This window comes from Engystomops pustulosus, unplaced genomic scaffold (genome assembly GCF_040894005.1).
Source record: "Engystomops pustulosus unplaced genomic scaffold, aEngPut4.maternal MAT_SCAFFOLD_469, whole genome shotgun sequence".
Lineage (NCBI taxonomy): Eukaryota > Metazoa > Chordata > Amphibia > Anura > Leptodactylidae > Engystomops > Engystomops pustulosus.
The window spans coordinates 17,501-44,994 of NW_027285349.1; the positions used below are offsets into that span (position 1 = coordinate 17,501).

The following is a 27,494-nucleotide window of genomic DNA, read 5'->3' on the forward strand; positions in this document are numbered from 1 at the left end:
TCCATGATGAAGGAGACTGAGCGTGCTGGTGTGTGTGTGTGTGTGTGTGACTCCCCATACTGCCTTATAATCACATGTGATATATACTCCTCTCCATGATGAAGGAGACTGAGCGTGCTGGTGTGTGTGTGTGTGTGTGACTCCCCATACTGCCTTATAATCACATGTGATATATACTCCTCTCCATGATGAAGGAGACTGAGCGTGCTGGTATGTGTGTGTGTGTGTGTGACTCCCCATACTGCCTTATAATCACATGTGATATATACTCCTCTCCATGATGAAGGAGACTGAGCGTGCTGGTATGTGTGTGTGTGTGTGTGTGTGACTCCCCATACTGCCTTATAATCACATGTGATATATACTCCTCTCCATGATGATGGAGACTGAGCGTGCTGGTGTGTGTGTGTGTGTGTGTGACTCCCCATACTGCCTTATAATCACATGTGATTTATATTCCTCTCCATGATGGAGGAGACTGAGCGTGCTGGTGTGTGTGTGTGTGTGTGTGTGTGTGACTCCCCATACAGCCTTATAATCACATGTGATATATACTCCTCTCCATGATGAAGGAGACTGAGCGTGCTGGTGTGTGTGTGTGTGTGTGTGACTCCCCATACTGCCTTATAATCACATGTGATATATACTCCTCTCCATGATGAAGGAGACTGAGCGTGCTGGTGTGTGTGTGTGTGTGTGTGACTCCCCATACAGCCTTATAATCACATGTGATATATACTCCTCTCCATGATGGAGGAGACTGAGCGTGCTGGTGTGTGTGTGTGTGTGTGTGACTCCCCATACAGCCTTATAATCACATGTGATATATACTCCTCTCCATGATGAAGGAGACTGAGCGTGCTGGTGTGTGTGTGTGTGTGTGTGTGACTCCCCATACAGCCTTATAATCACATGTGATATATACTCCTCTCCATGATGAAGGAGACTGAGCGTGCTGGTGTGTGTGTGTGTGTGTGTGACTCCCCATACTGCCTTATAATCACATGTGATATATACTCCTCTCCATGATGAAGGAGACTGAGCGTGCTGGTGTGTGTGTGTGTGTGTGTGTGACTCCCCATACTGCCTTATAATCACATGTGATATATACTCCTCTCCATGATGAAGGAGACTGAGCGTGCTGGTATGTGTGTGTGTGTGACTCCTCATACAGCCTTATAATCACATGTGATATATACTCCTCTCCATGATGGAGGAGACTGAGCGTGCTGGTGTGTGTGTGTGTGTGTGTGTGACTCCCCATACTGCCTTATAATCACATGTGATATATACTCCTCTCCATGATGAAGGAGACTGAGCGTGCTGGTGTGTGTGTGTGTGTGTGTGTGTGTGACTCCCCATACAGCCTTATAATCACATGTGATATATACTCCTCTCCATGATGAAGGAGACTGAGCGTGCTGGTGTGTGTGTGTGTGTGTGTGACTCCCCATACTGCCTTATAATCACATGTGATATATACTCCTCTCCATGATGAAGGAGACTGAGCGTGCTGGTATGTGTGTGTGTGTGTGTGTGCGACTCCCCATACAGCCTTATAATCACATGTGATATACACTCCTCTCCATGATGACGGAGACTGAGCGTGCTGGTGTGTGTGTGTGACTCCCCATACTGCCTTATAATCACATGTGATATACACTCCTCTCCATGATGGAGGAGACTGAGCGTGCTGGTGTGTGTGTGTGTGTGTGTGACTCCCCATACTGCCTTATAATCACATGTGATATATACTCCTCTCCATGATGGAGGAGACTGAGCGTGCTGGTGTGTGTGTGTGTGTGTGACTCCCCATACAGCCTTATAATCACATGTGATATATACTCCTCTCCATGATGATGGAGACTGAGCGTGCTGGTATGTGTGTGTGTGTGTGTGACTCCCCATACAGCCTTATAATCACATGTGATATATACTCCTCTCCATGATGGAGACTGAGCGTGCTGGTATGTGTGTGTGTGTGAGACTCCCCATACAGCCTTATAATCACATGTGATATATACTCCTCTCCATGATGAAGGAGACTGAGCGTGCTGGTATGTGTGTGTGTGTGTGTGTGCGACTCCCCATACAGCCTTATAATCACATGTGATATACACTCCTCTCCATGATGACGGAGACTGAGCGTGCTGGTGTGTGTGTGTGTGTGTGACTCCCCATACTGCCTTATAATCACATGTGATATATACTCCTCTCCATGATGGAGGAGACTGAGCGTGCTGGTGTGTGTGTGTGTGTGTGACTCCCCATACAGCCTTATAATCACATGTGATATATACTCCTCTCCATGATGATGGAGACTGAGCGTGCTGGTATGTGTGTGTGTGTGTGACTCCCCATACAGCCTTATAATCACATGTGATATATACTCCTCTCCATGATGGAGACTGAGCGTGCTGGTATGTGTGTGTGTGTGTGACTCCCCATACAGCCTTATAATCACATGTGATATATACTCCTCTCCATGAAGGAGACTGAGCGTGCTGGTGTGTGTGTGTGTGTGTGTGTGACTCCCCATACTGCCTTATAATCACATGTGATATACACTCCTCTCCATGATGAAGGAGACTGAGCGTGCTGGTATGTGTGTGTGTGTGTGTGAGACTCCCCATACAGCCTTATAATCACATGTGATATATACTCCTCTCCATGATGAAGGAGACTGAGCGTGCTGGTGTGTGTGTGTGTGTGTGTGTGTGTGTGTGTGACTCCCCATACAGCCTTATAATCACATGTGATATATACTCCTCTCCATGATGAAGGAGACTGAGCGTGCTGGTGTGTGTGTGTGTGTGTGACTCCCCATACTGCCTTATAATCACATGTGATATATACTCCTCTCCATGATGGAGGAGACTGAGCGTGCTGGTGTGTGTGTGTGTGTGTGTGACTCCTCATACAGCCTTATAATCACATGTGATATATACTCCTCTCCATGATGGAGGAGACTGAGCGTGCTGGTATGTGTGTGTGTGTGTGTGTGACTCCCCATACTGCCTTATAATCACATGTGATATACACTCCTCTCCATGATGAAGGAGACTGAGCGTGCTGGTGTGTGTGTGTGTGTGTGTGTGACTCCCCATACAGCCTTATAATCACATGTGATATATACTCCTCTCCATGATGAAGGAGACTGAGCGTGCTGGTATGTGTGTGTGTGTGTGTGTGACTCCCCATACTGCCTTATAATCACATGTGATATACACTCCTCTCCATGATGAAGGAGACTGAGCGTGCTGGTGTGTGTGTGTGTGTGTGTGTGACTCCCCATACTGCCTTATAATCACATGTGATATACACTCCTCTCCATGATGAAGGAGACTGAGCGTGCTGGTGTGTGTGTGTGTGTGTGTGTGACTCCCCATACAGCCTTATAATCACATGTGATATATACTCCTCTCCATAATGATGGAGACTGAGCGTGCTGGTATGTGTGTGTGTGTGTGTGACTCCCCATACTGCCTTATAATCACATGTGATATATACTCCTCTCCATGATGAAGGAGACTGAGCGTGCTGGTGTGTGTGTGTGTGTGTGACTCCCCATACAGCCTTATAATCACATGTGATATACACTCCTCTCCATGATGAAGGAGACTGAGCGTGCTGGTGTGTGTGTGTGTGTGTATGTGTGACTCCCCATACAGCCTTATAATCACATGTGATATATACTCCTCTCCATGATGAAGGAGACTGAGCGTGCTGGTGTGTGTGTGTGTGTGTATGTGTGACTCCCCATACAGCCTTATAATCACATGTGATATATACTCCTCTCCATGATGGAGGAGACTGAGCGTGCTGGTATGTGTGTGTGTGTATGTGTGACTCCCCATACTGCCTTATAATCACATGTGATATATACTCCTCTCCATGATGAAGGAGACTGAGCGTGCTGGTGTGTGTGTGTGTGTGTGTGACTCCCCATACTGCCTTATAATCACATGTGATATATACTCCTCTCCATGATGAAGGAGACTGAGCGTGCTGGTGTGTGTGTGTGTGTGTGTGTGTGACTCCCCATACAGCCTTATAATCACATGTGATATACACTCCTCTCCATGATGAAGGAGACTGAGCGTGCTGGTGTATGTGTGTGTGTGTGTGTGTGACTCCCCATACTGCCCTATAATCACATGTGATATATACTCCTCTCCATGATGAAGGAGACTGAGCGTGCTGGTGTATGTGTGTGTGTGTGTGTGACTCCCCATACTGCCTTATAATCACATGTGATATATACTCCTCTCCATGATGAAGGAGACTGAGCGTGCTGGTGTGTGTGTGTGTGTGTGACTGATTGTCTATGTGTCAATAGTTATTTGTGTTGTATCAGGATGTCTGGCTGTAGTATCCTGCTGTTATCTACTGTGTAATATCCCTCAGGTAGTTTTGAAACGCAGTAAGACCCTGAATGTTACCATGGTTGTTGTATAATAATCCTGTATTGGGGGGAAGGAAATATGTGACAGACAATCTTGATTTCTGGTTTTGTTTATTATGTTTGTATAAAAATTCAAAAACTGCAAAAATAAATACTTTTAAAAAAAAAAGAATCAGCACAAAGGCCGAGGGATAGGAAGGAGGGAAGACTTCCAGAAAATATAAAGCCTCTGGCTTCTCCCGCACCTCAGATTCCAGCAAGTGCCCCAGTGGGCAATGACCCCAGGGGGAGGGTAAAGGTCACAGGAAGCAAATGGATCCTCGGGATCACTGAAGAGTCGCCTTTTGAATCTCTTGACACCCCCGCTCCTGGATTACATGTGTCGGGTGGTAAATCCCCTTCTTGAGAAGGATGTACTTCCGTTACTAAACCCTCTTCTGTCCGGATGGGTCTCTGAGGAGGATAGACACATTCAAAATGGAATCCATAAAATGGTGACCCCTCCCCTCCTATTCAGGGCGGTTACATGGCACCTATAGAGCGGGGAGGAGCCTATAGTTACATATGACTGTTATTCCTGTGTATATGTCCCCTATGATGTGTAACACTACAGAATATGATGGTGATATATACACATTCTTATTATGCCTACAATCCTTCTTTATACATCGCCATCATATTCCATAGTGTTACACATCATAGGGGACATATATTACACTACACAGTACAGACAGTCATAGGAGGGGCGACCCTGATCACAGGAGCTTACAGTCTGGGGGGGCACAAGAGCTTACAGTCTGAGGAGGTGACACAGGAGCTTACAGTCTATGAGGATGAGGGGGGGACACAAGAGCTTACAGTCTATGAGGATGAGGGGGTGACACAAGAGCTTACAGTCTATGAGGATGAGGGGAGGACACAAGAGCTTACAGTCTATGAGGATGAGGGGGTGACACAAGAGCTTACAGTATATGAGGAGAGGACACAAGAGCTTACAGTATATGAGGAGAGGACACAAGAGCTTACAGTCTATGAGGATGAGGGGAGGACACAAGAGCTTACAGTCTATGAGGATGAGGAGGACACAAGAGCTTACAGTCTATGAGGATGAGGGGAGGGACACGAGCTTACAGTCTATGAGGATGAGGGGAGGGACACAAGAGCTTACAGTCTATGAGGATGAGGGGAGGGACACAAGAGCTTACAGTCTATGAGGATGAGGGGAGGGACACAAGAGCTTACAGTCTATGAGGATGAGGGGGTGACACAAGAGTTTACAGTCTATGAGGATGAGGGGAGGGACACAAGAGCTTACAGTATATGAGGAGAGGACACAAGAGCTTATAGTCTATGAGGATGAGGGGAGGACACAAGAGCTTACAGTCTATGAGGATGAGGGGAGGACACAAGAGCTTACAGTCTATGAGGATGAGGGGAGGGACACAAGAGCTTACAGTCTATGAGGATGAGGGGAGGACACAAGAGCTTACAGTCTATGAGGGTGAGGGGAGGGACACAAGAGCTTATAGTCTATGAGGATGAGGGGAGGACACAAGAGCTTACAGTCTGAGGATGAGGAGGTGACACAGGAGCTTACAGTATATGAGGATGAGGGGAGGGACACAAGAGCTTACAGTCTATGAGGATGAGGGGAGGACACAAGAGCTTACAGTCTATGAGGATGAGGGGGTGACACAAGAGCTTACAGTCTATGAGGATGAGGGGGAGGACACAAGAGCTTACAGTCTATGAGGATGAGGGGGGACACAAGAGCTTACAGTCTATGAGGATGAGGGGGTGACACAAGAGCGTACAGTCTATGAGGATGAGGGGAGGACACAAGAGCTTACAGTCTATGAGGATGAGTGGGTGACACAAGAGCTTACAGTCTATGAGGATGAGGGGAGGACACAAGAGCTTACAGTCTATGAGGATGAGGGGGGACACAAGAGCTTACAGTCTATGAGGATGAGGAGAGGACACAAGAGCTTACAGTATATGAGGAGAGGACACGACACAAGAGCTTACAGTCTATGAGGATGAGGGGGGTGACACAAGAGCTTACAGTCTATGAGGATGAGGGGAGGGACACAAGAGCTTACAGTCTATGAGGATGAGGGGGGTAACACAAGAGCTTACAGTCTATGAGGATGAGGGGAGGGACACAAGAGCTTACAGTCTATGAGGATGAGGGGAGGGACACAAGAGCTTACAGTCTATGAGGATGAGGGGAGGGACACAAGAGCTTACAGTCTATGAGGATGAGGGGGGTGACACAAGAGCTTACAGTCTATGAGGATGAGGGGAGGGACACAAGAGCTTACAGTCTATGAGGATGAGGGGAGGGACACAAGAGCTTACAGTCTATGAGGATGAGGGGAGGGACACAAGAGCTTACAGTCTATGAGGATGAGGGGGTGACACAAGAGCTTACAGTCTATGAGGATGAGGGGAGGGACACAACAGCTTACAGTATATGAGGAGAGGACACAAGAGCTTACAGTCTATGAGGATGAGGGGAGGGACACAAGAGCTTACAGTCTATGAGGATGAGGGGGGTGACACAAGAGCTTACAGTCTATGAGGATGAGGGGAGGGACACGAGCTTACAGTCTATGAGGATGAGGGGGGGTGACACAAGAGCTTACAGTCTATGAGGATGAGGGGAGGGACACAAGAGCTTACAGTCTATGCGGGGAGGGACACAAGAGCTTACAGTCTATGAGGATGAGGGGGGTGACACAAGAGCTTACAGTCTATGAGGATGAGGGGGGTGACACAAGAGCTTACAGTCTATGAGGATGAGGGGAGGGACACAAGGTAAAAGAGATTGTATAATGGTCCTGTTATTCTTTAAGGGAACAGTATGCTTGAACCAGAATCAGCCGCATCTTATATACAGGGTCCAAGGTGAACGTGACTGGAGCTCGGTATCTGGTGTTTGCCGGATAACAGACAGGACATAGGACATAGGATGGATTAGTAAAGGGAGAGGTGACATCATGCAGTTAGTGATGTGATAGATCTGCCTGAAGAGATGGGATATAAGAGCAGGTTTGAAGCTTTGGAGGGTGGGTATTAATCAGAGTCCGGGGAAGGACATTCCAGAGAATCGGTGCAGCTCGGGAGATGTGCAGAAGAGGTTCAGATTAAGGTGGAGAATAATCTAATATCACTGGCAGATGGAAGAGCACGAGAAGGGCGACAGACTGAGAAGCGAGAATAGAGATGGGAAGGTGCAGCATTGTGCAGAGCTTTGTGGATGAGGGTTATTAATTTGAAGTGAGATGCATGCAGCAAGAGCGAGCAATAGATTGAATATATGGTGAAAAGGAGAGGTCAGAGTCCAGCACAACCCCAAGACAGCGGCCTGTGCCCCGGTGCTATAGTGATCCCACAGAATGCGATGGAGAGGGTTGGGTTGCTTAGTACATGGTGGAAAGACAAGAAGTTCAGTCCTAAAAAGATTAAGTTTCAAGAACAGAGAGGACATGATGCTAGAGACAGCAGAGAGACAGTCACTAGTGTTCTGGAGTAAGGCTGGGGTGATGTTACATACAGAAGTATATGGCTGGGTGTCATCAGCAGAGAGATACTGGAACCCAAATCTGCTGATGGTTGGTCCAATGGGGGCAGTATAGAGGGAGAATAGAAGAGGACCTAGAACTAAGCTCTGAGGAACCCAGACACTGAGAGGAGAGGACCTAGGACTGATCCCTGAGGACCCTGACACAGAGGGAGAGGAGAAGAGGAGAGGACCTAGGACTGAGCCCTGAGGACCCCGACACTGAGAGGAGGATGAGAAGAGAGAAGAAAATGACTGCAGGGTCCTTCAGGCCAATGGAGCGAAGCCCCTGAGGAGGAGCTGGTGGTCCACAGTATCAGATGCTGCCGAGAGATCCAGAAGAACCAAGAGAGAAGAGTCACCTGTGGATTTAGCAGTGAGGAGATCATTGGAGACTTTAGAAAGGGCAGTTTCAGTGGAGAACAAAGAGCGGAAACCAGATTGTAGGGGATCAAGGATGGAGTCACAAAGAGACGGCGGGTCATAGAGAGACTGCAGCGGGTTATAGAGAATAGACCGGGCGTTCCACGAGAATTGGAGATGAATAGGAGGTTAGAGAATGGATGGGATCACTGATGCAGGTAGTGGGGCGAGGGGATGGGATCACTGATGCAGGTAGTGGGGCGAGGGGATGGGGTCACTGATGCAGGTAGTGGGGCGAGGGGATGGGGTCACTGATGCAGGTAGTGGGTTGAGAGGATGGGGTCACTGATGCAGGTAGTGGGGTGAGGGGATGGGGTCACTGATGCAGGTAGTGGGTCGAGGGGATGGGGTCACTAATGCAGGTAGTGGGGCGAGGGGATGGGGTCACTGATGCAGGTAATGGGGTGAGGGGATGGGATCACTAATGCAGGTAGTGGGGCGAGGGGATGGGGTCACTGATGCAGGTAGTGGGGCGAGGGGATGGGGTCACTGATGCAGGTAATGGGGCGAGGGGATGGGGTCACTGATGCAGGTAGTGGGGCGAGGGGATGGGGTCACTTATGCAGGTAGTTGGGTGAGGGGATGGGATCACTAATGCAGGTAGTGGGGCGAGGGGATGGGGTCACTGATGCAGGTAGTGGGGCGAGGGGATGGGGTCACTGATGCAGGTAATGGGGCGAGGGGATGGGGTCACTGATGCAGGTAGTGGGGCGAGGGGATGGGGTCACTGATGCAGGTAGTTGGGTGAGGGGATGGGGTCACTGATGCAGGTAGTGGGGCGAGGGGATGGGGTCACTGATGCAGTTAATGGGGCGAGGGGATGGGGTCACTTATGCAGGTAGAGGGGCGAGGGGATGGGGTCAATGATGCAGGTAGTGGGGCGAGGGGATGGGGTCACTGATGCAGGTAGTGGGGCGAGGGGATGGGGTCACTTATGCAGGTAGTTGGGTGAGGGGATGGGATCACTAATGCAGGTAGTGGGGCGAGGGGATGGGGTCACTGATGCAGGTAGTGGGGCGAGGGGATGGGGTCACTGATGCAGGTAATGGGGCGAGGGGATGGGGTCACTGATGCAGGTAGTGGGGCGAGGGGATGGGGTCACTGATGCAGGTAGTTGGGTGAGGGGATGGGGTCACTGATGCAGGTAGTGGGGCGAGGGGATGGGGTCACTGATGCAGGTAGTGGGGTGAGCAGAAAAGAGGAGCCTGGACACTTCTTCCTCTGTGACCGGTTCAAAGGAAGAGAGCGAACAGGATAAGGCACCGGAGGGAGGGGAATTAGTGGGGGGGGGGGGATTGAGCAATTATTTCTTGATGAATTAAATCAATTTTATCTAAAAAGTAGTTGCTGGATCTTCAGCCTCAAGGTCTGTGACCGGTGGCTGCACCTTTGGTGTTAGTAAGGAGTGAGGACTATGGAAGAGCCTTTTAGGATTGTTATACAGAGTGGATATGAGATTAGTATAATAGTCGTGTTTAGCGAGGTGAAGGCAGAGTTATAGGATCTCGGCATAAATGTGAAGTGTAGGAAGCGCAGATGAGCGATTTTATCCACAGACGTTCGGCAATCCTGGAGCACTGCCGAAGGAAACGGGTTTGTTCGATGTACCAAGATTGCTTGCATCAGTGCTGAGAATTCCGGATAGTGATCGGTGCCATCTCATCTAGGGCTTCTGACAGCGAGATTATAGTGGTTAGTAGCCATGGGGGACAGTGCAGACTGTAAGGTGTCTGTGAGTATCTATTGCCTATTACCATGTTACTATACACCCTGACTTTTAGAAGTTCTTGAGAGTGGCAGTAATGCTAGAGGGCATTCTAACGCATCTCCAGTTCAGAGTCCTACCTTTTGGGGTTGCAATAGCCCCAAGGGTATTTACAAAAGTGATATTGAAGGTATCCGCCTATGTAAGAAGGCATCATGGAATCTGCAGGCCATACCTGGACAATTTTCTATTGGTAGGGAATTCAGTAGAGGAACTAAATGTTCAGATAGAACATGTGCAGGGGACCTTGGATCGACTGGGGTGGATGGCAAATCAAAAGAAATCATCCAAAAACACCCTCCAAATCTCAGACACTCCTGGGGATCACGCTAGATTCAAGCTGCCAGAGATCCTTCTCCCTACCGAAAGGATATTGAAGATGGTGGCCTCGGTATTGGGGTTGCGCAGGGAGTCTCCTATGATAAGAATAGTGATGAAGACTCTAGGCCTATTCACAGCTGCCATTCAGGCGGTACCCTGGGCAATGTTACATGCAAGACCCCTGCAGCTATACTTCACTACTTCCTCAAGACATCGGGACTAAAAGAGAACCTCCAGAAAGGAAGATTATGGAAGGAGGAAAGACCTCTGTCCCTAGTAACGGACGCAAGTGCCTGGGGATGAGAAGCTTAGATACTGGGGTCATAGGACAAGGAAACTCAAGAAAGGTCCTCAAATTACAGAGAACTAAGGGCTATCCTGGAAGCCATCAAGGCATCTTTACCAATTTGGGGAACAGACTCGTCACAATGTGACAACCGTAATCTTTCTAAACAGTCAGGGAGATACCAAGAGCTGATGGGCCTGGCCTATCACATATTCCAGCTGGCAGAGAACTTGAATTTGCTCTCAGCAGTTCACATAAGAAAATCTGAGGACAGACTTTCTAAGTTGTCATCTTCTGCTTAAGGTGAGAATGGTACCTTCACAAGGAAGTATTTTGAAAGATAAGACTATGGGGAAGACCAGTAATAGACCTATTTGCAACCAGGAAAAACAGGCAGGTAAGGCATTTCTGCTCCCTGGACCCAAGCGGCCACCCTCGATGTATTCTCGAAAGAGTGGAATTTCTATCTCCCCTATGCCTTTGCTCCTCTGTGGGTACTGCCAAGGGTCTTGGAGAAGACAAAGACAGGATAAAGGCAAAGTCATACTGATGGACACCTTCTGCCCCAGGAGGGCCTGGTTCTTGAAACTCATAGAACTGTCAGATCCTTGGATCCTCCAAGAGATGCCCCACCTTCTCTCCAAAGGTCCAGTATTCCATCTGCAGTTAGTCTCCATCTGACGACTTGGATTTTGAGAGGGTGATCCTGATCGGAAAAGGTCTGTCGCAGAAAAGCAGGAAGGTAGTTACCAATAGAATTTATTTTAGAATCCAGGTCTCGGCACTTTTAGTTCTTTGTCTGAGTGTCCTTTAGCTTCCCATCAATGGATGGCTTGATTCTTTAAAGTAGCCTCATGAATTTCTGCCTTTAAAAGGTCCCCAGTTCCTCCTTGGGACCTGTTAGTCCTAAATTATCTCATCAAATCCTGTTTCTTAAAATGGTTAACGGTGAAGGTAGTTTCCCCTGTGGCAATCACCCTAGCCCGTACGGTGGGGAGATTTCGGACCCATCCTGTAGGTAACCCTTTACCAAGATTCTGGACAGATCCCTCCCTAAAGCATATTCTAGGTTCAATCGCTCACAGATTAGGCTCCCTTCTTTGTGTAGTAATCTGTCTACAGACAGGGAAATAGAGTACAGTCTACTGGATGTTGAGATGGCAAATTAAGCCACATCTGAAGAACGGAGAAATTCAGAAAGCTTCAGCTAGAGCCATCTCCAGATGGTTCAAGTTGGCCATTAGTTCAGCGTATGTAGCGGTAGATTGGCCAGTGGTGGAAGGGTTTGGAGCCCGTTCTACCAGAGCAGTCTCCTCTTCCTGGGCAGAGTTTAGGGAGATCTCGGTAAACCAGATCTGTCCAGCTGCTCCCTGGTCTTCTCCACACACCTTCTATAAGCACTATAGGTTGGGAGAAGAGTGTTATCTTCGGTGATCCCTCCCTGACTTCTTCGCTTTGGGTGCGGTAGCGGTGAAAGGGGGAATCGGTAATTATTCACTGGTAATTTTGTATCCTTGAACCATGACAGCACCCTGGGTTTTCCACCCTTATTTTGTGGTGAATTATTCACCTTTTAGTTTGGTGTGTGGGTTGCTCGGATGTCCATGTAGAAATATCTATATAATTATTGATTGTGCTTGGGGCGCATTTGAGCTTCACTGAGTCCCATACAGTCTCTATAATCCATTAGAGGTTTAAGGTGGGGCCGCACCTTTAAAGATCTGGGTTTCCTGTTCCTGGGGACGGACCCCTCTCTCCGGTTGGGTGCCAAGATGTTTGTTGCATCTGATCATCCAGTGTTCCGTGTTATATTGTGTTTTTAGACCCAAGGTCAATGGGGGAGACTGCGATTCCCCCTCAGCAGCAGCAAAGAGAAAGATTAGTGAAAAACTCTTCAAGTTCTAAGTCATTAGCATTAGTAATCAATGACATTAGAAACTATTGAGGTTGACTTCCGAGGGCTTCATATTTCTGTCCTTGTAAGATGTTATCTTCTGTTCAGCTGATATTGTCCCTTTTGTGTTTTCTAGACCAGAGAGTCCCTGCGACTTCAATGTATAACCAATGTTTTCCCCTTGGGCATTATATGTCTACATGATAGTTTATTCCAGGGAAAATTCAGAACTTAGAAGCGCCTGTAGAACATTCCAGGATTTTGTTTGTTTAGTTCTATCTTTTGAGGTGATTGAAGAAAATTCTATACCCAGAGACAGATAATTCCCATAATGAGCAGTGAGTTATGGTCCCCGGGATTCAGAAGGACAAGCTCTAAGCCAAGGACAGCAGAGGCTCATAGCTCATTATTTAGTAAGATGAGGACCTCTAGTGTCGGAGTGGCAGCTCATGCTACTTTTTTGGTTAGAAAAATCTTAGATGATTCCAAGCTCTCTCTCGTTACAGTGTATGTAGCATATGATATTATAGCTTTGTGGCCCACATGGCCCAGGGGATGGTGGGATTCAGTACTCGGACCTTGTACTCTTTGTGGATGGTTCCAGGTATTATTGGGAAAGTAAAATGTTATTACAGAGATGCTGACATTGCACAACACAACAAGGAACCGAGTATTAGAACCAGAAGCATTGCCACCACGTTAGCACAAGATTCAGAACTAAGTATTGGAAGAAGGATGTCCCTTAGATTAGGGTAGGACATATGGCATGTACACAGATTCAAGGTTCGATTGGGAACAGCTCATAACTTCCTACGAGGACAGCCAGGGTTTTTATAACACCAACAGCAGGCGCCTGGTGAAGATACTTATGGAGAAGCCACTAGAGATAACAGTAGAAGCTATAGTTAAGAAGAAGGCACACACCAAGGTGAAGGGAAACACAAGAGACTCACCAAGCAGATAGAGCAGTCAAGGAAGGACGTCTGTGCCCTTAGTCACCACCATGCCAAATGAGAAAACCTCGACCTCGGTAGGTCCTAACATGCTTCAGGTCCTGCAAAGACAAGTGGCGATAGAATAGATGATCTGTGGACAATGGACTCCTCACAACCTATTGTGATCCAGGTAACTTATGGTTCTATCCTGGCACTTAAGTATTTGGTGTAGTGGCCTCTGCTACAGACTGTGAAAGTGCCACCCTGGCACACCCCAAAACTTTCTGTACCTTTCCCAGAGAGAAGATCATGATTAAGGAATCTTTCCGAAACGCATAGACGGTGACCTGTGGTTGTGCGTTTCCCATACTTTGTCTACTAAGGATTTTAAAGAATTAAATAACGAAAATCATCATGTTTTTGTGAATATCCTGGATTGTTTTGTGAGCTGGACTTTATCTGTTTTTGGTTGTATGTGCACGTGGAACAAAGTTTATCCGTGCTCCAACCTACCAGGACCAACTGCATAGCCCTCAGGCGACTCCTTCCCATATCCATAGAGAGAGACCTATTGACTAGGTTCAGTGTGGAGGATAGGAGTTAGTTTTGGAGCACATTGTTTTATTTTAAGGTTTGCCAAAGGCTAGTACAAAACTCTCCGCAAAGTAGCAGGAAGGTTGAGAGGTTGATTGGGACTCTGAAACTAAAGATCCAAAAGGCAATGGTGGAGACTGGGAAACCATGGACCCGAGGGTCTACCATTGGCCCTTCCAGTAAGATATAGACAGGATTGAGTCCCCATGAGACGTTATTTGGTTTGGTTCCTAGATTAAGATGTTACTCATTTTTTGTACATTTTTCCATTGCCTGTGAAAACGGTTTATTTCCTTTTATTTACCTAGGACTTCCGCCCTTATTTGGCTCCACCGTAGCCAACTGTATATATACTTACCGACAAAGCACCTCTGGCGCCATTGATTTAATATGAATATACCCACATATGGACACGCGCCAACTACACACTAATACAGTTGATCGCTAGGGTGGCTGCAGTGATATCCATCTTCAGTATTGCACGCACCGAGTAACATTAGTAACATTGGCTCCTCGGGCTAGCAATGTATAAGACGGATGACATGCGCAAAGTGTTATCACGTGACATGACCAGCTGACCGCATGCGAGGCGTGTGATCTGACATAGTGGGCGTATCGATGTCCTAGTGCCGCTACACTACAGCTGTGAGTGGAGGACGGCAACCGCCCACCATAGCCTCCTATGCCTTGCGAGCAAGCCTATCACAATCCAACAACTGAGCGGGGGGGCATGTACTTTCTGATCCCCATTGGCCAGCGCCGGAATGGATGGGAGGAGTCTAGTCTTTATATCTTCTGTGGTTTCGCGCCGCGATCACTATTAGCCCAGACCCCTGATGAAGCCAGCCTACCTGGCAAAACATGTCGGGGGGGCTAATTCAGTATTTTAATTAGCAGTGCATCGCTCTCTGGTCAGCCAGTGCCTCAGTGTCATTAGTGTTTCCTGGGGACAGTTTGCAGTTGTGACACCAATCACCCTAGCAGTACAGCACTATGAGTAGCCTACAATGAGGACACAGCTGATGAAATCTGAGACAGATACCAGAGCGAGTGAAGTGACTATCCGAGGAAGCAGACTAATTGCAGGATACACACTGCGATCACCCACTCAGCAGTGACGAGGACAACTAAACAGATACAACACTATCCAGCCTGGCCACAGATGACTGGGGGGGCGTATGACACTGGCTTTAATCACAATACCAGCTTGAGCACCTAGTAATGCGAATTGTCCATATTATCAGACGTCAATTAAAAGTTAGGTTTTATTTATACTTTCCTGTGTCTGGATATGGGTAATCTAGTTTTCCAGTGGCAAATATGTTAACCCCTTCACGCTCCGTGACGGATATATCTGCCATGGAGCTGTGAAGGTTGTATGAAGAAGGCTCACGGGCTGAGCCTTCTTCATAGCAGCAAAGACCCATCGCTATCACCCGCGGTCGGTGCTTGCACCGATCGCGGGTGTTAACCTTTTCTTTGCCGCCGGCAAAGTCGCCGGCGGCACTTTAAATTTGGCGGCGCATGGGCGCCGCCATCTTACCTCCGATCGCCGCTCCCCCGAACGTCATCGGTTGCCATGGTAGCCTCGGGTCTTTGTTTGACCCGAGGATACATGGCTTCTGTATATCCATTACAATGAGCCTGTGGCTCATTGTAATGTATAGTGAGCAGAAATGCCATATACTGTGATACAGTAGTATTGCAGTATATGGCAGGAGCGATCAGACCATCTAGGGTTAATGTACCCTAGAGGGTCTAAGAAATAGTGGGAAAGAAAAAAAAAAAAGGTTAAAAAATGTAAAAACTTAATGATATATTAAAAGTTCAAATCCCCCCCCCCTTTCCCTAGAACTGATATAAAACATAATAAACAGTAAAAATCACAGACACATCAGGTATCGCCGCGTCCCAAAATGCCCGATCTATTAAAATATAAAAACGGTTACGGGCGGTGGTGACCTCCGAGGCGGGAAATGGCGCCCAAATGTCCGAAATGCGACTTTTACACCTTTTTAGATGACATAAAAAATGTAATAAAAAATTATCAAAATGTCGCTCAGTCCTCAAAATGGTAGCAATGAAAACATCGGCTCATTTCGCAAAAAATGACCCCTCACACATCTCCGTGCGCCAAAGTATAAAAAAGTTATTCGCGTCAGAAGATGGCGAAAATATTTTTTTTTCTTTTTTGTACACATTCGTTTAATTTTTGAAAATGTATTAAAACACAATAAAACCTATAAATCCGGTATCACCGCGATCGCACCGAACCAAAGATTAAAGTAGAGGTGTTATTTGGAGCGAAGAGTGAAAGTCGTAAAAACTGAGCCCACAAGAACGTGACGCACATGCAGTTTTTTTCAATGTTTCCACATTTGGAATTTTTTTGTGGCTTCCCACTACATGGCATGGAATAATAAATAACATTACGGGAAAGTAAAATTTGTTACGCACAAAATAAGCCCTCACACAGGTCTGTACATGGAAAAATGAAAAATTATGGATTTTTGAAGATGGAGAGCGAGAAATTAGCGAAAATACCCTGCGTCCTTAAGGGGTTAAAGGGGTTATCCGGGTTTTAAAAATTACCGAGAGCCGGGCTGGGGCGGGCTATTTAAAAATTAAAAACGTGTACTTACCTCGCCCGGCGCTGCCGATGTCCCGCGCCGTGGCCGGTCTTCTCTGTGCGCCGGTTTCATTACAAGGATGCACAGGGCACTTTCAGCCAGCCGACACCATCGTCCAGCGATTACAACGCTGAGAGATAGGGACGGATGGGAGGAGCCAGCCACAGCGCAGACCGGAAGCTCCCTGTGCGCGGCATCTGTGCCCCCATAAACAAACAGGGGCACAAATCAAACGGGCCGCGGCGCCGGAGGAGGTAAGTACAAGTTTATTATGTTTAACTAGCCCTCCCCAGCCCGGTCATAAGTAATTTTTAAAACTCAGATAAGCCCTTTAAGAAATATCATGTCAGTAGCACAACCGGTGGAGGAATGTCCTCTCCTTGTGCCTATTAATGGAAAGAACCAATAAATGGTGCAAACCTTGTGATGTAAGTGTACAGTCATGTGACGGGCTGAAGCCCCCAGGGAATCTAGTGAAGCCAAGTCTGGCAGCACAGGACGTAGCGCCCTGAAGGTAGCTGGGGTTTGAGGAGACTTTCAGCCTCTTGTGACGTACAAGACTCAAAAGGGGGGAATTGTGAGGGATGAGCTTGTGCTCGGCATCCATCTTGTCCGCCTGTCAGTCATTTCATGTATCCAGTACTGGATTAACTAATCGATCACCAATTCTGAATTCACTCTCCAATTTTTATAAAGGGGTCTGAAGACCCTCACCTAACATATATACGTCACCATGGACCATCCTTTGTTTCCTTCCAGAATGCTCCGACCCTTCCCTCGTGATATAGAGTGGGGGAATCGAGTCATGGGAAATGGTGACACCTGGACAGGGATCTCTCTACATTCCTGATATATCACATATCAGATCTGCGAGGCTTGTGCTCGGCCCGCTGACAGACACAATTCTGGCTGCTCCCTGGGCTTAGTTTCACTCGAGAACACACGAGCCTGGGACAGACATCAAGCTTCAGATTCCAGAGGAAACTCTACATTCCTTAAATTGGTGATAGAAACATCTTGGGCTCGTCGGTATGACAGCATCAATACCACAAATGGACCAGGTGTTTGGAGGCTCATGGGCCCAGTCACAGCTCATGGGACAAGTGTTGTTGGCCATTCTAAAGGGGTTTAGTAGAAGGCCGACCTCTCCTTGTAGAAACGGCTGTATGGGTCAGACATTACCCCACTGCATACATAAACATACGGGGGGTACGAGATGTCCTCACCGGACGCAAATCGCTTCATGTATTTTTAATCTAGCAAAAAAACCTTTTTATGTCAAGAGCAGTGCACATAAAACCTACAGACAGATCGTACATCAGGGAGAATGGTTATCATGAGAAACATTGATCTATGGGCTACCCCGTACATAGAACCAACAGAATAAATCACAAAGTAAAAGGTTCTTCCCACTCAGTCCAAGACATCATCCTCTACACCCTTTTCTCATCTTTAGGGTCTCCACATGCTGCACCCCATCCTTGACCCTTTTCTCATCTTTAGGGTCTCCACATGCTGCACCCCATCCTTGACCCTTTTCTCATCTTTAGGGTCTCCACATGCTGCACCCCATCCTTGACCCTTTTCTGGTCTTTAGGGTCTCCACATGCTGCACCCCATCCTTGACCCTTTTCTCGTCTTTAGGGTCTCCACATGCTGCACCCCATCCTTGACCCTTTTCTCATCTTTAGGGTCTCCACATGCTGCACCCCATCCTTGACCCTTTTCCTATCTTTAGGGTCTCCACATGCTGCACCCCATCCTTGACCCTTTTCTCATCTTTAGGGTCTCCACATGCTGCACCCCATCCTTGACCCTTTTCTCATCTCTGGGGTCTCCACATGCTGCACCCCATCCTTGACCCTTTTCCTATCTTTAGGGTCTCCACATGCTGCACCCCATCCTTGACCCTTTTCTCATCTTTAGGGTCTCCACATGCTGCACCCCATCCTTGACCCTTTTCTCATCTCTGGGGTCTCCACATGCTGCACCCCATCCTTGACCCTTTTCCTATCTTTAGGGTCTCCACATGCTGCACCCCATCCTTGACCCTTTTCTCGTCTTTAGGGTCTCCACATGCTGCACCCCATCCTTGACCCTTTTCCTATCTTTAGGGTCTCCACATGCTGCACCCCATCCTTGACCCTTTTCTCATCTTTAGGGTCTCCACATGCTGCACCCCATCCTTGACCCTTTTCCTATCTTTAGGGTCTCCACATGCTGCACCCCATCCTTGACCCTTTTCTCATCTTTAGGGTCTCCACATGCTGCACCCCATCCTTGACCCTTTTCCTATCTTTAGGGTCTCCACATGCTGCACCCCATCCTTGACCCTTTTCCTATCTTTAGGGTCTCCACATGCTGCACCCCATCCTTGACCCTTTTCTCATCTTTAGGGTCTCCACATGCTGCACCCCATCCTTGACCCTTTTCTCATCTTTAGGGTCTCCACATGCTGCACCCCATCCTTGACCATTTTCTCATCTCTGGGGTCTCCACATGCTGCACCCCATCCATGACCCTTTTCTCATCTTTAGGGTCTCCACATGCTGCACCCCATCCTTGACCCTTTTCCTATCTTTAGGGTCTCCACATGCTGCCCCCCATCCTTGACCCTTTTCTCATCTTTAGGGTCTCCACATGCTGCACCCCATCCTTGACCCTTTTCTCATCTTTAGGGTCTCTACATGCTGCACCCCATCCTTGACCCTTTTCCTATCTTTAGGGTCTCCACATGCTGCACCCCATCCTTGACCCTTTTCTCATCTTTAGGGTCTCCACATGCTGCACCCCATCCTTGACCCTTTTCCTATCTTTAGGGTCTCCACATGCTGCACCCCATCCTTGACCCTTTTCCTATCTTTAGGGTCTCCACATGCTGCACCCCATCCTTGACCCTTTTCTCATCTTTAGGGTCTCCACATGCTGCACCCCATCCTTGACCCTTTTCTCATCTCTGGGGTCTCCACATGCTGCACCCCATCCATGACCCTTTTCTCATCTTTAGGGTCTCCACATGCTGCACCCCATCCTTGACCCTTATCCTATCTTTAGGGTCTCCACATGCTGCACCCCATCCTTGACCCTTTTCTCATCTTTAGGGTCTCCACATGCTGCACCCCATCCTTGACCCTTTTCTCATCTCTGGGGTCTCCACATGCTGCACCCCATCCTTGACCCTTTTCTCATCTTTAGGGTCTCCACATGCTGCACCCCATCCTTGACCCTTTTCTCATCTCTGGGGTCTCCACATGCTGCACCCCATCCTTGACCCTTTTCTCATCTTTAGGGTCTCCACATGCTGCACCCCATCCTTGACCCTTTTCTCATCTCTGGGGTCTCCACATGCTGCACCCCATCCTTGACCCTTTTCTCATCTTTAGGGTCTCCACATGCTGCACCCCATCCTTGACCCTTTTCTCATCTCTGGGGTCTCCACATGCTGCACCCCATCCATGACCCTTTTCTCATCTTTAGGGTCTCCACATGCTGCACCCCATCCTTGACCCTTTTCCTATCTTTAGGGTCTCCACATGCTGCCCCCCATCCTTGACCCTTTTCTCATCTTTAGGGTCTCCACATGCTGCACCCCATCCTTGACCCTTTTCTCATCTTTAGGGTCTCCACATGCTGCACCCCATCCTTGACCCTTTTCTCATCTCTGGGGTCTCCACATGCTGCACCCCATCCTTGACCCTTTTCTCGTCTTTAGGGTCTCCACATGCTGCACCCCATCCTTGACCCTTTTCCTATCTTTAGGGTCTCCACATGCTGCACCCCATCCTTGACCCTTTTCCTATCTTTAGGGTCTCCACATGCTGCACCCCATCCTTGACCCTTTTCTCATCTTTAGGGTCTCCACATGCTGCACCCCATCCTTGACCCTTTTCTCATCTCTGGGGTCTCCACATGCTGCACCCCATCCATGACCCTTTTCTCATCTTTAGGGTCTCCACATGCTGCACCCCATCCTTGACCCTTTTCCTATCTTTAGGGTCTCCACATGCTGCACCCCATCCTTGACCCTTTTCTCATCTTTAGGGTCTCCACATGCTGCACCCCATCCTTGACCCTTTTCTCATCTCTGGGGTCTCCACATGCTGCACCCCATCCTTGACCCTTTTCTCATCTTTAGGGTCTCCACATGCTGCACCCCATCCTTGACCCTTTTCTCATCTCTGGGGTCTCCACATGCTGCACCCCATCCTTGACCCTTTTCTCATCTTTAGGGTCTCCACATGCTGCACCCCATCCTTGACCCTTTTCTCATCTTTAGGGTCTCCACATGCTTTGATGATGATACAGACCTCTATGCTGGAACATTGCACCAGAATAATGAGAGTCATTTCTATATTATATATGTCATACTAAAATCTCTTCTAAAAGGCCTTAAAGGGTTAAAGCAGCCACTTACAGTCCACATTTCAGCCCCTTGTCCCATCAGGACCCCCCAGGAGGAATAGGCCAATCCCCCCCCCCCCCCCCCGCAGGTAGATGACACCATTACTCCAGGGAGTAATGATCCACATCTAGGAGGGGGGGGGGGGGGGTTAGCCGGAGACCCCCAATCACTGATCATCAGAAGAAAACAAGGTCCAGAGGTGCCGAAAACAGGATGCGGATTGTTAAAGGGGTCATGCCCCCAGTCACTTGCTTCAAAAAGATCCCAAATATTTCATACCAACCTGTTCTTTACCTGGAATTAGAAATACCTGTTATTTGTTTTCTCCAGGCTTGTGGGAGGGGCCTAGATCACATCCCATAATGCAGCTGCCCAGAGGTGTCCATCACTGTCTGCAGCACCTACCGAGGGAGAACAGAAGCCCTAATGTACGTGGTGTAGTCCATGTGGCCGCCCTACAAATGTCTTGTATGGACGCGGTTCTGGGCTCAGCCCACGGGTTTGCCATAGCCCTAATCTGCGGACATAGAGGACTGGGCTACATCTTCTTCTACCCTTCTTGCTGAGTTTTAAGGATAGTAACCTATCCTTAGGGGATCGGGGTTGGACACCTAGGACTAAGGAAAGACCCCAGGAAGGAAGATCACACCTTAGGGTAGGGCGTAATCTAGCAAAGGGCCTTTAGGAATCTGCTCCGCAGAAAGGGCCGAAATCTGGACCCAAGGGGTCACTGGCCCAATCCTTCCTCCAATCCCCTCTGCAAAAATCCCAATATAATAGGATTAGGAGGATCCAACAATCAGCCAGAAATTTTACAAAGGCTTTTCAGACTGTAAAGTAATTCTATAGGTCACCCACGTCCTTCTCCTTGAAGGGGATCTGTAATGTATTCAGAGAGAACCTTCCATCTAAGCACTTACCTCTCACCAGCCGGGCCGTCACATGCCAAACCCATCCCGGCCTCTGGAAGAATCCACTGCCGGCTGCCCCATGTCATCATACACACGCCCGCTCTCCATGCCTCATACCTATGACAAGGTCCTCCGCCATGAACTGCTAATAGGAGAGAATCTGACAGGTTCTAGACATTCATCCTGGGCCTGGTTCTGACATAACTCTCAGGGCTACCGGCCCTACCCGAGAGATTACACGCAAGGCTATACAGAACTGCTGATAGGAGAGACTCTGAGAGGTTCTAGACATTCATCCTGGGCCTGGTTCTGACGGCGTGTGGTCTACCCGAGAGATTACACCTAGGGCTATACAGAACTGCTGATAGGAGAGACTCTGAGAGGTTCTAGACATTCATCCTGGGCCTGGTTCTGACGGTGTGTGGTCTACCCGAGAGATTACACCTAGGGCTATACAGAACTGCTGATAGGAGAGACTCTGAGAGGTTCTGGACATTCATCCTGGGCCTGGTTCTGATGGTGTGTGGTCTACCCGAGAGATTACACGTAGGGCTATACAGAACTGCTGATAGGAGACTCTGAGAGGTTCTAGACATTCATCCTGGGCCTGGTTCTGACGGTGTGAGGTCTACCTGAGAGATTACACCTAGGGCTATACAGAACTGCTGATAGGAGACTCTGAGAGGTTCTAGACATTCATCCTGGGCCTGGTTCTGACGGTGTGTGGTCTACCCGAGAGATTACACGTAGGGCTATACAGAACTGCTGATAGGAGAGAATCTGAGAGGTTCTAGACATTCATCCTGGGCCTGGTTCTGACAGTGTGTGGTCTACCCGAGAGATTACACGTAGGGCTATACAGAACTGCTGATAGGAGACTCTGAGAGGTTCTGGACATTCATCCTGGGCCTGGTTCTGACGGTGTGAGGTCTGAGAGATTACACCTAGGGCTATACAGAACTGCTGATAGGAGACTCTGAGAGGTTCTGGACATTCATCCTGGGCCTGGTTCTGACGGTGTGTGGTCTACCCGAGAGATTACACGTAGGGCTATACAGAACTGCTGATAGGAAACTCTGAGAGGTTCTGGACATTCATCCTGGGCCTGGTTCTGACGGTGTGTGGTCTACCTGAGAGATTACACGTAGGGCTATACAGAACGGCTGATAGGAGAGAATCTGAGAGGTTCTAGACATTCATCCTGGGCCTGGTTCTGACGGTGTGTGGTCTACCTGAGAGATTACACGTAGGGCTATACAGAACTGCTGATAGGAGAGACTCTGAGAGGTTCTAGACATTCATCCTGGGCCTGGTTCTGACGGTGTGAGGTCTGAGAGATTACACCTAGGGCTATACAGAACTGCTGATAGGAGAGACTCTGAGAGGTTCTAGACATTCATCCTGGGCCTGGTTCTGACGGTGTGTGGTCTACCTGAGAGATTACACGTAGGGCTATACAGAACTGCTGATAGGAGAGACTCTGAGAGGTTCTGGACATTCATCCTGGGCCTGGTTCTGACGGTGTGTGGTCTACCCGAGAGATTACACGTAGGGCTATACAGAACTGCTGATAGGAGAGACTCTGAGAGGTTCTGGACATTCATCCTGGGCCTGGTTCTGATGGTGTGTGGTCTACCTGAGAGATTACACCTAGGGCTATACAGAACTGCTGATAGGAGACTCTGAGAGGTTCTAGACATTCATCCTGGGCCTGGTTCTGACAGTGTGTGGTCTACCCGAGAGATTACACGTAGGGCTATACAGAACGGCTGAGATCTTTCCAGTGTTTGAAGACTTTTTCTGTAGACCCCACAGACCCTGGAAACCTAACGAGCCCCCCAACCCCTCTGGCTTGTGTGTGTGGTCACTATGACGACCCTCCTCCTCCTCCACCAATCTAGACCCGCACTCCTGGAAGAAGCCACCAAGAGCGGGAGAGCAGGACCCCCTGGGGGAGTGCTATGATATCCTCCGGGGTCCCGACACTGATGGGATTGTACCCGGAGCACCGCTGAGACGATAGACCGTTACATGTGGGGACCGTTCACCATCCCAGTGTGTAATATGCCGCGCACCCCCAGATACTCCCATGCTACATAGTAATAGTCTACAGACGCCACAACCGGGGTACAGCATCATCACCGGGGATCGGTCTCCATCGAGAATCTGGAAGAGTAGTGGCTGTAAATTAAAGGTTCTTTTAGGGACCCGTGTGGCTCGGGTAGAGTAGAACCCTAGAACCCTCCTGCCCTGGGAATAACTCCAGAACCCTTTATCTCAGCGGGGGCCCAACCCTGAGCCTTGGATCAGGGAGATTGGAGAGCTCCGGTGTGAGGTCAGACCCCCCGGAACCGGATTACTCCTCAAGATCTCATGGAGGAAGTGGTCTCCCCCCTCCGGGACCCGGGGGCATTGTGTGCGGGACTCCTGGGGTCACATCCACCCCCCCCCCCAGCCATAGAGGATCATGGGAAACTGTCCTCAGCATCACTCATCTCCTCTCACAGGAGACTGTACAATGCGCCTGCTCCACTTACATCACCAGCTGCTGCCCTCTGGGGGGAGGGGTCTCTCCTATCTTGGGGTCTCGTCTATTTGGAGGGAGGGGGTTACTCTCTATGGGGGTCTTTCCCTCTGGGGGGGTCTCTTCTATCTGGGGGTTACTGTCCATTGGGGTCTCTTCTATCTTGGGGGTCTTTTCTCTGTGGGCGTCTCTTCTATCTGGGGGTTACTCTCTATGGGGGTCTCTTCTATATGGGGGTTACTCTCTATGGGGGTCTCTTCTATCTGGGGGTTACTCTCTATGGGGGTCTCTTCTATATGGGGGTTACTCTCTATGGGGGTCTCTTCTATCTTGGGTTCTACTCTCTATGGGGGTCTCTTCTATCTTGGGGGTCTTTTCTCTATGTGGGTCTCTTCTATATGGGGGTTACTCTCTATGGGGGTCTCTTCTATATGGGGGTTACTCTCTATGGGGGTCTCTTCTATATGGGGGTCTCTTCTATATGGGGGTTACTCTCTATGGGGGTCTCTTCTATATGGGGGTTACTCTCTATGGGGGTCTCTTCTATATGGGGGTTACTCTCTATGGGGGTCTCTTCTATCTGGGGGTTACTCTCTATGGGGGTCTCTTCTATCTGGGGGTTACTCTCTATGGGGGTCTCTTCTATATGGGGGTTACTCTCTATGGGGGTCTCTTCTATATGGGGGTAACTCTCTATGGGGGTCTCTTCTATATGGGGGTTACTCTCTATGGGGGTAACTCTCTATGTGGGTCTCTTCTATATGGGGGTAACTCTCTATGGGGGTCTCTTCTATATGGTGTCTCTTCTATATGGGGGTTACTCTATGGGGTTCTATTCTCTATGGGGGTCTCTTCTATATGGTGTCTCTTCTATATGGGGGTTACTCTCTATGGGGGTCTCTTCTATATGGGGGTAACTCTCTATGGGGGTCTCTTCTATCTGGGGGTTACTCTCTATGGGGGTCTCTTCTATCTTGGGGTTACTCTCTATGGGGGTCTCTTCTATATGGGGGTAACTCTCTATGGGGGTCTCTTCTATATGGGGGTTACTCTCTATGGGGGTAACTCTCTATGTGGGTCTCTTCTATATGGGGGTAACTCTCTATGGGGGTCTCTTCTATCTGGGGTTCTATTCTCTATGTGGGTCTCTCTTATATATTGGGGTTATTCTCTATGGGGGTCTCTTCTATCTGGGGGTTACTCTCTATGGGGGTCTCTTCTATATGGGGGTTACTCTCTATGGGGGTCTCTTCTATCTGGGGGTTACTCTCTATGGGGGTCTCTTCTATATGGGGGTTACTCTCTATGGGGGTCTCTTCTATCTGGGGTTCTACTCTCTATGTGGGACTCTTCTATCTTGGGGGTCTCTCCTCTCTGGGTCAGTCTCGCCCCTCAGAAGGCGCGCAGCACGCGACACATCGCTGCCCGCCGCCGCCATTTTCTCGGAGTTCCTCCTGAGGAGATTCCCGCCAGTATAAAATGGCGAGCGTAGAGCGCGGCTGTGGTGACGTCATCACGCTGCGAGGCGCGTGTAGTAAGAAGATGGCGGCGCTCGTCACCGCCCCCAGTGGTCAGATCCCAAGAAGTGCAGCTATGCTAATAACCCCGCCTACTCCTATCACGTGATAAGTGCCGGCGTCGCGGGTCATGTGATGGTCGGCCATCTTACTACACACACCCGTGTGGCGGCATGTGTGAGGAGCTGCTGAGCCACGGGGGCCCGGGACTCCTCCTCGTGAGAGGTAATTACCCTGCAGTAGCCTCATGATCCGGAGCAGCCACGGGATTCGGGATCATGTGATGTAGGAGGGAGATGGTGGGCATCTCTTCTGGTGCAAGAGCACGTCATCTGCGTGGGCGGGGTCATGTGATCCGAGGGGGTGGGCTTGTGATCTGTAATATGATCAAGGGGTATCAGTTATGTGTATCGGGGGACTTCCATTCCCACATTAACACATAACATTGTATACAATTGAAAAGGTCAGAGCCAGCAGTGGGAGGATTGTGTGTGTGAGCTCCTTGGGCCCTCCTTCTGGTTGTAAAACGGGGGAACCCTGAACACAGTCTCACGAGCCCCGCCCCCCCCCCCCCATGATGGCGACTCTGCTTGTGAGCTGGGGTGCGGCCCAGGGGTGCGGCCGTGTGACGGGGGAGGATCCAGTGTCCCAGGGTGCGGCCGTGTGACGGGGGAGGATCCAGTGTCCCAGGGGTGCGGCCGTGTGACGGGGAAGGATCCAGTGTCCCGGGGGTGCGGCTGTGTGACGGGGGAGGATCCAGTGTCCCGGGGGTGCGGCCGTGTGACGGGGGAGGATCCAGTGTCCCGGGGGTGCGGCCGTGTGACGGGGGAGGATCCAGTGTCCCGGGGGTGCGGCCGTGTGACGGGGGAGGATCCAGTGTCCCGGGGGTGCGGCCGTGTGACGGGGGAGGATCCAGTGTCCCGGGGGTGCGGCCGTGTGACGGGGGAGGATCCAGTGTCCCGGGGGTGCGGCCGTGTGACGGGGGAGGATCCAGTGTCCCGGGGGTGCGGCCGTGTGACGGGGGAGGATCCAGTGTCCCGGGGGTGCGGCCGTGTGACGGGGGAGGATCCAGTGTCCCGGGGGTGCGGCCGTGTGACGGGGGAGGATCCAGTGTCCCGGGGGTGCGGCCGTGTGACGGGGGAGGATCCAGTGTCCCGGGGGTGCGGCCGTGTGACGGGGGAGGATCCAGTGTCCCGGGGGTGCGGCCGTGTGACGGGGGAGGATCCAGTGTCCCGGGGGTGCGGCCGTGTGACGGGGGAGGATCCAGTGTCCCGGGGGTGCGGCCGTGTGACGGGGGAGGATCCAGTGTCCCGGGGGTGCGG

At 49.5% G+C, this 27,494-nt stretch overlaps 1 long non-coding RNA gene across 2 annotated transcripts; it reads right to left on the reverse strand.

Annotated features, from left to right (window-relative positions):
• Positions 1-4,523: 4,523 nt before the first annotated feature.
• On the reverse strand, positions 4,524-26,170 carry LOC140111476 (uncharacterized). 2 transcript variants are annotated; one of them, XR_011852021.1, is made up of 4 exons: positions 22,141-26,170; positions 21,531-21,621; positions 13,613-13,713; positions 4,524-4,858 (listed from the first exon to the last, which is right to left on the reverse strand). It is a non-coding gene; the product is annotated as an uncharacterized lncRNA (long non-coding RNA). The 2 variants fall into 2 exon arrangements; XR_011852020.1 differs by having other exon boundaries at positions 21,531-26,167.
• Positions 26,171-27,494: the final 1,324 nt, after the last annotated feature.